Here is a 12764-nt window from a genome sequence, read left to right on the forward strand (position 1 = left end):
TAATTCCTGGAGCGTAGAGGCTCTCTGGGTTTGCTTTCCTGCCCGCGCTTCTAAGACCCTCTCGAGAAGGCGCTCTGTGCCTTCACCCCATCGAGAGGGCGCCTGAGGCCTTCGTGAACAGAGCAAGCCCCGTGCAGGGGCTTTATTGGCTTTCTGCATAAACCAAGGAGTATCAGCCCCTTTCTCTCTCCTTACTTTCTCATCGGTCGACTCCGGACCACCAGGTTCCGGTCTGTTAAAGGACCAACATTCTTAGTCATTTTCTGTTTTTACAGAGAAAAGGGGATTCTCCTTTTCCTCCTTTCTCAGCAGGTCCAATGAATCTACTATGTATAGAACATTGCTAACACCTCCTGAGAGCAAGAGCCCTATTTTTCTGCATGTTTGTGAAGCTCCCACCCAGAGCACCAGCTATCACTTCTGCTAACACGGCTGTGAGCCCCCTCTCCCCGCCTCCTCCGGGCAAGGGTCCCGGCCTCCCACTCTGGGTCTGTGACTGACTGGTCTGCGGGGAGCTGCTCACACTGGGGTAGAGGACTTCATGGTTGGGGCTTCTTCTGAAACTCCTCATACCACCTCCTATGAATCTCTTGGCCCTTTCTCCTGGGTCCCAACATCCTCATCCCTGGACACAGACAACAACAGTGGGGCTGGTTCCAGATGGCAGGACCATCCTTTCCATGTCTGATTCTTGGCAGCGTGAGGCCTCCTAAGATTGCACATGGTGTTTCTAAGGGGGTACCTACGTGGGATTACTTGACATTTAAATTTCAAGCTCTCTGTAGCTTTTCAACGGAACTGTATTCAGTCAGGTAAAAAGCCCATCGTGTTCATTAATTTTTCTTTTTCAATTGTTGTACTTTTGTGAATATTTTAATATATCCTTTTCAATTACTGGATTGTGTTGTGTGCTCAGTTTAGATCAAGTGAAGAAGAGATCAGAGCCCTTTCCTTAACTTAATCTCTCTCCAGCCACACAGGCTGCTTCTTCAGAAATACCACCCATGTGCCTACCTCAGGCCCTTGGCACCTTCAGCCTGGAATGCACGTTCTGCACATGTGTGTGGCTTGCTCCTTCATTTCCTTTAAGTGTCTGCTCACATATCACCTCAGAGAGACCTTCCATGATATGTAAAAAAGCAGTCTCTACCCCTGGCTCTCTGTAAGCCCCTTAACCCTGCTGTTTTTCTCCCTGTCAAACCATACATGTGCTGATCTGTTTTTCCTACCAAAACATAAGCACTGAGAGGCCAGAATTTAGCTGTTGTGTTCACTGTTCCGTCTTTAGTGTGCAGTACATTATCTGGCAATTAGCAGTTTCTCAGTAAATGTTGATTAGATGGATGACGGATAGATGGATTTATCTATTCAACAAATCTATATCCTACCATATGCCAGGCACTGTGCTAAGCATAAGGAACACACAGCTTTTCAAGGATCTTGCCACAGTAGAGGTGAGAGAAGGTGACATGGTAGTAATAATAGCTTTTAGATACTAATACTTTCTGTATGCCAAAATTTTCTTGCTCTGTTTAGCACTATGAGTCAATGCTAGTTGTACTAATCTCAAACTCACTTTTAGATAAAGTCAGTCTATTACAGCAGTATATTTTGGATACATCTCCAAGAGTAATACAATCAAAAGCAAAAATAAACTAATTGGACCTAATCAAACTTACAAGCTTTTACACAAGAAAGGTAACTATAAACAAAAAGACAGCCTATAGTATAGGAGGAAACATCTGCAAAGATGCGACAGACAGGGCTGAATTTCTAATATGTATAAACATCTCACATAGATCAATATATTAAAAAAAAAAAAAAACCCAATCCAAAAATGGGCACAACTTAAGCAGACATTTCTCCAAATAAGACATACTGATAGCCAACAAGCACATGAAAAGATGCTCAACATTGCTAATTATTAGAGAAATGAAAATCAAAACTGCAATGAGGTATGAGTCAGAATGGCCACCATCAAAAAGTCTAAAAATAATAAATGCTGGAGCAGGCATGGAGAAAAGGGAACCCTCCTACACTGTTGATGAGAACATAAATTGGTGCAGCCACCATGGTGAACAGTACAGGGGTTCCTTAAAAATCTAAACTCAGATCCATGATCCAGCAACTCTACTCCTGGACGTATATCTGCAAAAGGTGAAAACTAGTTTGGGTACATGCACCCTAATGTTCATTGCAGTGTTAGTCACAAGAGCCAATTCACAGAATTGGCCTAAATGTCTACTGACAGATGAATGGATAAAGAAGATGTGGCACAAATATACACTGGGATACTAGCCAGCCATAAAAATGAACGATCAAATTCCATTTGCAGTAGCAGCGATGGACACAGAGGTTACCATTACTAAATGAAGTAAGTCAGGGAAAAATATAATACCACTTATATATGGAATCTTAAAAAATGATACAAATGAACTTATTTATAAAGCAGAAATAGACCATTACTAAATGAAGTAAGTCAGGGAAAAATATAATACCACTTATATATGGAATCTTAAAAAATGATACAAATGAACTTATTTATAAAGCAGAAATAGACTCAGACATAGAAAGCAAACTTACGGTTACCAAAGAAAGGTGGGGAGAAGGGTAAGTTAGTTTTGAATAACAGTATTTCCCTGGTGGTCCAGTAGTTAAGACTTAGTGCTTCAACTGCAGGGTTGGGAGTTTCACCCCTGGTCAGGGAACTAAGATCCTACATGCTGTGCAACAAGGCCATACATGAAATAAGAAAGACAAATGCAATCCTATCAAGTTACCCATGATGTTTTTCACAGAACTAGAGCAAATAATCCTAAACTTTTTACGGAGCCATGAAAGACCCAGAATTGCCAAAGCAATCCTGAGGAAAAAGAACAGAGCAGGAGTCATAACCCTTCCAGACTTCAGACAATACTACAAAGCTACAGTAATCAAAACAGCATGGTTTTGGCACAGAAATAGACATGAATAAATGGAGCAGAATACAGAGCTCAGAAATAAACCCATACACCTACAGTCAATTAATCTTTGACAAAAGAGGCAAGAATATACAATGGGAAAAGGATAGCCTCTTTAGCAAGTGGTGTTGGGAAAATTGGACAGTTGCATGTAAATAAATGAAGTTGGAATACTCTCACACCATGAACTCAAAATGGCTTAAACTTAAAAACAGGACACCGTAAAACTCTTAGAACATAAGCAAATCATTCTGACAAATCATCTCAAAGTTTTTTTAAGTCAGTCTCCCAAGGTAAAAGAAATAAAAATAAACAAATGGGACCTAATCAAACTAACAAGCTTTTGCACAGCAAAGGAAACCATAAGTAAAAGACAACCTACAGAATGGGAGAAAATGCTTGCAAACTATGTGACCAACAAGGGCTTAATTTCCAAAATATACAAAGAACTCATACAACTCAACAACAAAAAACAATCCATTTGAAAAATGGACAGAAGACCTAACTAAACATTTCTCCAAAGAAGACATGCTGTGCTCAGTTGCTCAGTCATGTCTGACTGTAAAACTGCCTGAACTGAAGCCCGCCGGGCTCCTCTGTCCAAAGGATTCTCCAGGCAAGAATACTGGAGTGGGTAGCCATTCCCTTCTCCAGGGTATATTCCAGACCCAGAGATCAAACCCACATTTCCTACAATGGAAGGAAATAATTAAAGAATGAACCATAGGAAAATGAAACAATGTTTATTCAGGGAGACAACACTCCACAGAGTATGGGCCATCTCAGAAGACGAGGAACCCCAGGGTACAGGGTTGTCAGTTTTTACAGGGTTGGGTATTTTCATAGGCTAATGAGTGGGAGGATTATTCCAGCTATTTTGGGGCAGGGGTGGGGATTTCCAGGAATTGGACCACTGTCCACTTTTTGGCCTTTTTTGGTTCTTGTTCAGTCACTGAGTTGTGTTCAACTCTTTGCAACCTCATGGACTGCAGCATGCCAGGCTTCCCTGTCCTTCACTGTTTCCCCAAGTTTGCTCAAACTCATGTCCGTTGTATCAATGAGGCCATCCAACCATCTCATCCTCTGTCACCCCCTTCTCCTGCCCTCAATCTTTCCCAGCATCAGGGTCCTTTCCAATGAGTCATCTCTTCATAGAGAAGTACAGATCAAAACTACGAGATACCACCTCACATCAATCAGAATGGCCTTCATTAAAAAGACTACAAATAAAAAATTCTGGAGAGAGTGTGGAGAAAAGGGAACACTCTCACACTTGGTGGCAACATAAATTTGTGCAGCCACTATGGAAAACAGTATGGATGTTCCTCAAATAACTAAAAATAGAGTTGCCATATGATCCAGCAATCTCACTCCTAGGCATATACCCAGATGAAACTATAATTTTAAAAGATACATTCATCCTTATGTTCATAGCAGCACTATTCATAATAGCCAGACATGGAAACAACCTAAATGTCCCTTGACAGATGAATGGATAAAGATGTGGTACAAATATACAATGGAATACTACTCAGCCATAAAAATGAATTAAAAAATGCCATTTACAGCAACATGAATGAACCTCGATATTATCATACTAAGTGAAGTCAGAAAAAGACAAATACCATATGATATCACTTACATATGGAATCTAAAATATGACACAAGTGAGCTTATGTACAAGACAGAAACACTTGCAGAGACCAGACATGTTGTCAAGGGGGAGGAGGAGTGCAGGAGGGATGGAAGGGGGTTCAGGGTTAGCAGATGCGCATTAGTTTATATAGAATGGATAAATAACAAGATCCCAGGGAATAGCACACTCAATATAGGATACTCAATATCCTGTGATAAGCCATAATGGAAAAGAATATTAAAATATATAACTGAAACATTTTGCTGTATGGTAGAAATTAGCATTGTAAATCAACTATACTACCATTAAAAAAAAAAAAAAGACAATGTCAGGTTTAGGGTATATAATTTGCCCAAGGTCACTCAGCTAATAAGGTCCAGAGAGACAGGGCTGAGGCTGGCACCAATTGACCCAAAGACTTGTTTCTTTATCACTCTGCCCTGGGACTTTTCTCACAAAAGCAATCTAACTTCCTTATTCAGATAAAGGTGTTATGTCATTGAAATAAGGGAGGTGATTGTGTAGGTGGTAGAAAAATGTCCAGGGGCCTTAACTTCAGTTTGGAAGACAATATGGTGACTTTATCTGTTGAGACCTGTGTCACAAATAATGCCTTACTAATAAAGCACTGACATTTTCTAGTGACTTATAAATTAACCTGGATTCACAACAAGCTCCTGGCTTGCATAACTTGATGCTTTTTTGAACAAGCAAGATCACCTGTAGGGGTGAATCTCCTGTGAACTGCATCATGTGTGATGTGGCAAAAAAAGAACAGATGCTTCCCAATCATGCAAGGGCAGCAGTAAAAAATCAGGTTCTCTTGGTTCCTCCCAAAGTAGAATTACGTACTGCAGAGTTTCCTCCTTCTTCTGGGTCTCTGACTTCCAAGCTGCACAAGAACATACCAACCAAACACATGTATACATATTCCTGAGGGTGATGACAGCCCTGAGGGAGCGGGCTTAGTGTTAGAAAGGGAACCTCACGTACTTTCTAGCCCCCTTCCAGGCTTAGGCCCCCTCTGGCTCCTCTGGGTGATTACGTAGATAACTGCCTTTAGGAACAAATGGCGGGGCAGCAGCCATGGCTACCAGGGGGAAAGGGAGGGAACTTTATATCAGGGAGGGTGCTTATATAACACAATGGAATATAACTCAGCTATTAAAAAGAAAGCATTTGAATCAGTTCTAATGAGGTGGATGAAACTGGACCCTATTATACAGAGTGAAGTAAGTCAGAGAGAAAAACACCAATACCACATATATATGGAATTTAGAAAGATGGTAATGATGACCCTACATGTGAGACAGCAAAGAGACACAGATCTAAAGAACAGACTGTTGGACTCTGGGAGAAGGCGGGGATGGGATGATCTGAGAGAGTAACATTGAAACATGTATATTATCATATGTGAAACAGATCGCCAGTGCAGGTTCAACACAAGGGGCAGGGTGCTCAGGACTGGTGCACTGGGATGACCCAGAGGGATGTGATGGGGAGGGAGGTGGGAGGGGGGTCAGGATGGGGAACACATGTACACCCACGGCTGATTCATGTCAGTGTATGGCAAAAACCACCACAATATTGTAATTAGTCTCCAAATTAAAAGAAATAATTTTTAAAAAAAGAAAAAAATAACCTTTATAGGTTATAGAGGAAATTGACTTCAGGTTTGCTCACTGGTTACCAGGAAAACCAGCAGAGAAGCAGGTCCCTCTGAGCCCCTCAGGTTGACTGTCACAGATGGGTGTATCCCTTTGATAGCTAGCAGGGTGGAGCTGTTCTAACCTAAGGATTGGAACAATCACTAGCTAGGGGCAGGGGTCGGGGTCGGGGTGGGCAAGCGTGTGGGCAGTTACTGTCTAGGTTCTAAAATGAAGGGGAAGTCTGGGGAATTATTCAGTAGTCCAGCGGTTAAGACTCCGCCTTCTGATGCAGGGGACGTGAGTTCAGCCCCTGGTTGGGGAATTAAGGACCCACATGCTGCAAGGGATGACCAAAGAGACCCCCTCTTTTTTAAAAGGAGTTGGGGTGAGTTACCAGGTGAGTTAGGGTGTAGGTGAGGCAGGGACGGGTTCAACAGGGGGTGTACAGAGGGCAAGAGTACAGTCCTCTCGAGTGGTCTGAGCGGAGTGTACTCCCCGCCTCTGCAGGTCCTGCCGGACACTCGCACTCTCCGCCCACCCGTCCTCCGCGGCATCCCTGGAGCCAGGTGTTAGCGGTGCGCTGCAACTAGACACCACAAATACAAGACAGACAGCTGAAGCTAGAGCAGACTAACAGGAAAACTCCTGACATGCTAAAGATAATAGCTCTCCAGGAAGTGGGCGAAGTTTGGAGCTAAGTGCTCATCTGGTCACTGGAGAGGAAGTCCAGGGCAGTGACATCCTCTCTAGTTATAAGGGAAGACGGCTTCTGCTTCCACAAACCAGGAGCCACCCCCATGGAGTAGGGGGAGGAAGGCCTTGGCCTTAAAGGAAACATTCTGGTGGCCCAGCCAGGCGTCAGCAGCTGCAGCACAGGTCTGCCACCCCGCATTAGGTTGGGTGCCATTAGTAGTGGACTGATTAGGTGTTTCCAAACAAAAAGCAGCTAATCCCACTAGTTGGATTTGTGTGGCCAGGAGCCAGGTGACTCCACTTCACACAATATAACCTGGGGGGCCTTCATGAGCAGTAACCCTGGCAACGTGTAAAACTGTTACACGGTAATATTTACTGACGAGTGCACTTCTGACATATTGGCATGGTCCGGGACAGATGAGCTGTCCCCACACGGCTGCATTCCTTAGGTCCATTTTCCGTGGAAGTCCAGAGGAGGACACCAAGGGCGGCTTGCTGTAGACCCAGCAATTAGACTCATTTTGCAGCGAGGCCATTGTTGCTGCCCATTCCATGAATAGATTTTCTCTGCTCAAGCTAAGGATGAAATGTAAGATCTCTAACAGGCATAGCACAGGGGAGCTCATGACTGTCAAGCAAAATACAAATAGAAACCATATTCTGAAATGATATCCCTCCTGCCTGTGGTTTTTTCTGGCCTATAATAAATACAGCTCAGATGAATCAAGTTTTCAGTTATACAGAAATATGTCTAAAATCACATCTATATAGCCATCCTGCTCTATTTTGGGTGCCTAAACTGTAGTTAATTTTGATTTTTTATTTTTCTTGCAATAGCTTTGATTTAATTATTTAAAAGGAAGGATAGAAAAAAATACGGGAGGGAAGAAAAGTCAGGAAACTTGGATACAATCTGAACTTTAAAAATACAATGTTGGCTTTAGTTTGTGATTTTGTCATTTTGGGGATGGAACACTATTGGCTACAGATGACACACAATCACCTTGACCTGAGCAGAAAAACTTCAGCATGATCCACAATGGCTGTATCTAAAGGGAGACAGATGCTTGCCCTACCTAAGTGTTGTATGACCCAATGGATACATCCCTTGCCAAATAATTATATATCACTCAAAGATTTTTACAGCATAATTTTGAATTTTAAATGTACTTTTGTTTAATGGTTAAAGCAGATGTACAATGAATGTTTAATAGGCCACAAACTGGCTATTTTGGTTAGCTGAAAGTTTAATTATGTAAAGATCAGAATGACTTCTCTTAATATGTGAACATTTCTATCATTTTCCCCTCTGGATTGCAAATCTTTTGATGGAAAGCACTGATGATCAAAATATTTGTCCCTTGATGGTTGCTGCCTGCCCTGGGTCCACCATGTCCCTTGGTGCTAGGCCTCCTTTGTATATTACACACACACATAAATATCTAGTTACCCATGTGGGTGTAAAGCTAATCAGACAAGCTCAGAGATGTGTCAGTGGAGAAACATTTTAGAGGCTTAGAGGCGTTTTATTAGCCACACTGAACTGTTGCATGTTGTATGCCTGCTGTTAGCGGTAAACTTAACAAGCAGTGCCACACAGTAGCTCTGCTCTGTGACAACTTCACTAGCGAGTGCTCTCTCTATCCTGAACATCGAGGGCAACAGTATAGTTAGAAGTAAACACTAAGTTTCAGTGTTGACAGGGAGAAAAACATTTGTTAGAAAGTTCAATTGAATTAGTAGGATGGGTCTTAATAGGCCGGGTCCAGATTTGGGGTCAGTTGCCTGTCACTGTTGTCATCGTTTTCTTGTGCTAGTGTGGATATCATTTGGGGGTAGCAGTCTTTTCTATCGGTCAGTCCAATGTAGAGGCCCCTCTCAAGTGGAAGTATGATTTCAAGAGTTAATTTCCTCCAGTTCTATTGTATACTTAAGAATATCTGATAAGGGTCCTTTTGATAAACTTTCTGTTAATCTGTTTTATCATTTGCACTCATAGGAAATACTCCCTTACTCTTGTTTGTAAGGTGAGACCTGCTATCACATCCATCCCAAGTATATTCTGGGATTGGGACTATGAACACTTCATATATGGGTGGGGGCAGCGACCCAGTTTGTGGCATCAATGATATTCTTTTTGCTCTACCATTCCACCCCCATGCCAGTCAACAACAGAGAAGGGCCGTGGAGCCAGTGGACATTTCTATATATTAATGTCCATTCAGCCCTGGTGTTTACCTTGGCTAAACAATCTTAACTATCCTTTAGGGGCCAATAAATGGTTAATTCTACATGAGGCGTCTGGTTCCCCGAAACCCACATAACCAGGACCTTCCCCTGAAGCCTACATTACTGTGACCTGGGGTTTTCTGGGACCTTGACCATACCCCCCAATCTCGTAGCCTCAGGGCTGACACATCCCTTCCACCTCTGATGGCAGGGCCTCTTCCTCTGGAGGAGTAGAAGGAGGGCCTTGTTGTTCAGTAACTCAGTTGTGTCCGACTCTTGGGTTTCTCTTATTTGGTACTTGTCCAGCTTTTAGCTTCTGCCATAGCTCCGCTCATGCAGCACTGTGTTGCTTATCTGTGTTGGTTGTAGGGGTCCCTGCCACTGCTGGGTCCTCCCACATCTGTTTTCTAGTCACTCAGATGAGTCCCCAGAAAGAGCAAGGAGGGGCCTTCTTCCTTCTCCCTTTTAGGGATTAGTGGTTCTGATCCTCTGGTGCTATATCTTGTCCCTTTCTCTGAACTCTACTGTTGTTTCCACCCCCAGGATGAAAACTGGAGCCCCAGACCGTTGCCCAGCAGCAGACTGGAGGGCCATGCTTTTCATGCCTGATGTAAATAACTCATTATCTGGGCCCTAATAGTGCTGGCCATATATGGCATATTTCGTGCCCGGTTCTCTTAATGAATCCTATAGTTTTTCCATGAATTACCAACAGAGAGGACTAGGAGGTCCATCCCCTTCATTGGGCCAGGCGGCCTGGCAGCCAGCCATTACCCAAGAAAGCAGGAAAATTACTTTGCCCTCACAGATGGCTCTATGTAAGGGCTGCTAGAAGGCCGGATGCTTAGTCACTGAGGCCATCATTAACATACCCTGGTCAGTTAACATAATGCCTTCCCCACTGACATCCCAGATACACAGCAACCAAGCAATGACTGGCCTAAATTTGTCACAGTTCAATTCACTCAGTCCGAGTACAGTCTCTGAGGGTGGCCAGTTTGCCCCCCTCTAGGGGTGGGAGCAAATCGCTGCCTACACACTGTGCTGTAAGCTGCTCTGGTTTGTATTTGGTTGTCACCACAGGGCTGCCTACGGGCCTCACTGAGACAGAGACTTCTGTGGACTCAGCCCAGCCTTCTTCCTCACCAGGGCTCTCAGTGGAGTCTCACACTTGAGGTCCCAAACTGGCTGGGCATGACCATCTGAACTGGGGAAGCTGCCCCCTCTTAGCCAGGCCATACGGCAGACTAACGTCTCTAACTCCCATCTTGTTCCCTCAATCTACCCATGTGTCCGTAGTTTCAGTTTGGGCCAGTCTAGCACTTCTCCTGTGTTTTAACTCCTCTTCTAGATGCCTAACCTCAGCCTTGGCCGCTAGCTCAGCATCTGTGGGCTTTCTCGCCACAGTGAGGAACAGCCAGTGCACAGCTGCAGCCACTGCCCTAGTATCTAACTTCTTTCCTCCCACTGTAAGGGAGGCCAACAGCTCTGCAATACGCTTAGGACTTTCTGAGAGCTCTGGTACGCTCTTGGAAGCCCCCATTCATCAAGGACAACCACCACAGGGCCCAACATGCAAGTGCACGACCACCCCAGGATTTTACTGGCAACTGTCCACTCCCTGTCCTTATTTCCTGACATCTCAGCACTCATGGGAGTTTCCTTGGCCTCCTGGTTGGCTTGACAGTTTTTGGGTGCACCTCGCAGGCCTGCAAGGCTTGTAGTTGCCCAGTCTCAAAACCAAAGAGACAGCCTGGAGCTACCGATAGCGATGTCAGTGGTTTACGGGAGAGGGGAACACACAGGAAATAAGACACACATCCAAAGCAAGGTCCTGGAGCCAACCTGCTCCAGGTTGAGCAGATGAGGCAGCAGTCTTCTACGAGGAGGGAGGGGAGGCTATACCCAGTTATAGGGGAATTGACATCAAGGTGACTCATTGGTTACCAGGGAAAACAGGGGAGGAGCAAGTCCCTTATAGCCTCCTGGGGCAAATATTTCCCAGCTGGATGGAGCCATTCTGGCCTAAGGATTAAAACAATCACAAGCTGGGGGTGGGGGAGAGGCAGAGTGGGTGGGAGCCAAGTACTCAGGCAGTTCCACTTGGGCTCTGTGATGAAGAGGCAACGTCAGTCAGGTAAGCAGTGTATAGATGAGGCAGGGACTGGGGGCAGGGGATGTGCGGAGAGCAAGAGAGCAGCAATCCTGCATGGCCTGGTCATACAGCAGATTCCGTAACACATGTTTTTCCTGTATATTCAAGATTTTTTATTAAGAAGAATTTCAAATGTTGCAGGAAAGAGAACGGGGTGCAAGAGGATGGTCACATCCCAGGTCTCAGCAAGTCCCTGGGACAGCAGTCATGTTGGGTTCTTGACTTTGTGCAGGAAATAATTCAAGAGCCGGTCATAGTAAAATGAAAGGTTTTTTCAGGGAGATACACACTCCACAGACAGAGTATGGGCCATCTCAGAAGATGAGAGATTCCAGGGTACAGGGTTGTCAGTTTTTATAGGGGTGGGCATTTTTATCAGCTGATGAGTGGGAGGATTATTCTAACTATTTGGGGAAAGGGGTGGGGATTTCCAGGAATTGGACCACTATCCACTTTTTGGCCTTTTGTGATTTGTTGTTGTTTAGTCACTGAGCTGTGTTCAACTCTTTGAGACCCCGTGGACTGCAGCTTGCCAGGCTTCCCTGTCCTCCACTATTTTCTGCAGTTTGCTTAAAATCATGTCTGTTAAGTCGGTGATGCCATCCAACCATCTCATCCTCTGTCATCCCCTTCTTCTCCTGCCCTCAGTCTTTCCCCCCATCAGGGTCTTTTCCAATGAGTTGGCCCTTTGCATCAACTGGCCAAAGTATTGGAGCTTCAACTTCAGCATCAGTCCTTCCAGTGAATATTCAGGGTGATGTCCCTTAGGATTGACTGATTTGATCTGCTGTCTTAGGAACTCTCAAGGGTCTTCTCCAGCACTGCAGTTCAAAAGCATCAATTCTTTGGTGCTCAGCCTTCTTCACAGTCCAACTCTCACATCTGTACAAGACTACTGGAAAAACCATAGCTTTGACTATGCAGACCTTTGTTGTCTAAGTGATGCCTCTGCTTTTTAATATGTTGTCTAGGTTTGTCATAGCTTTTCTTCCAAGGAGCTACTGAAGGTCTTTTAATCTCATGTCTGTAGTCACCGTGCGCAGTGATTTTAGAGCCCAAGAATTATGGTGGCCTAAGAACTGTCTTGGGCCTGTGAGTGCGTCATTTATCATCATGGTTGTGGTTGCGCTCAGACATGTCTGAATCTCTGGCGGCCTCATGGACTGTAGGCCACCAGGCTCCTCTGCCCCTGGAAAGATTTCCCAGGCAAGTGGAGTGGGTTGCCATTTCCTTCTCTGGGGGAATCTTTGCAGATCAGGGATTGAACCAGCATCTCTCTCAGAGGGGGTGGATTCTTTACTGTTGAGCCACCAGGTGAGCTCTAGTTCCTCCTCGTACGTAACACTATACCTTTGAGTTCTGCAGGAAGTAAGGTCCCCAGGCAGGTGAAGGATGTTGACCCTCCCGACTTCAATCTGCTAAAGCTTGGGCTCTGTCAA

This window comes from Moschus berezovskii, chromosome 4, assembly GCF_049115385.1.
Source record: "Moschus berezovskii isolate FMDL1 chromosome 4, NW_MosBer_1.0, whole genome shotgun sequence".
NCBI classification, from domain to species: domain Eukaryota; kingdom Metazoa; phylum Chordata; class Mammalia; order Artiodactyla; family Moschidae; genus Moschus; species Moschus berezovskii.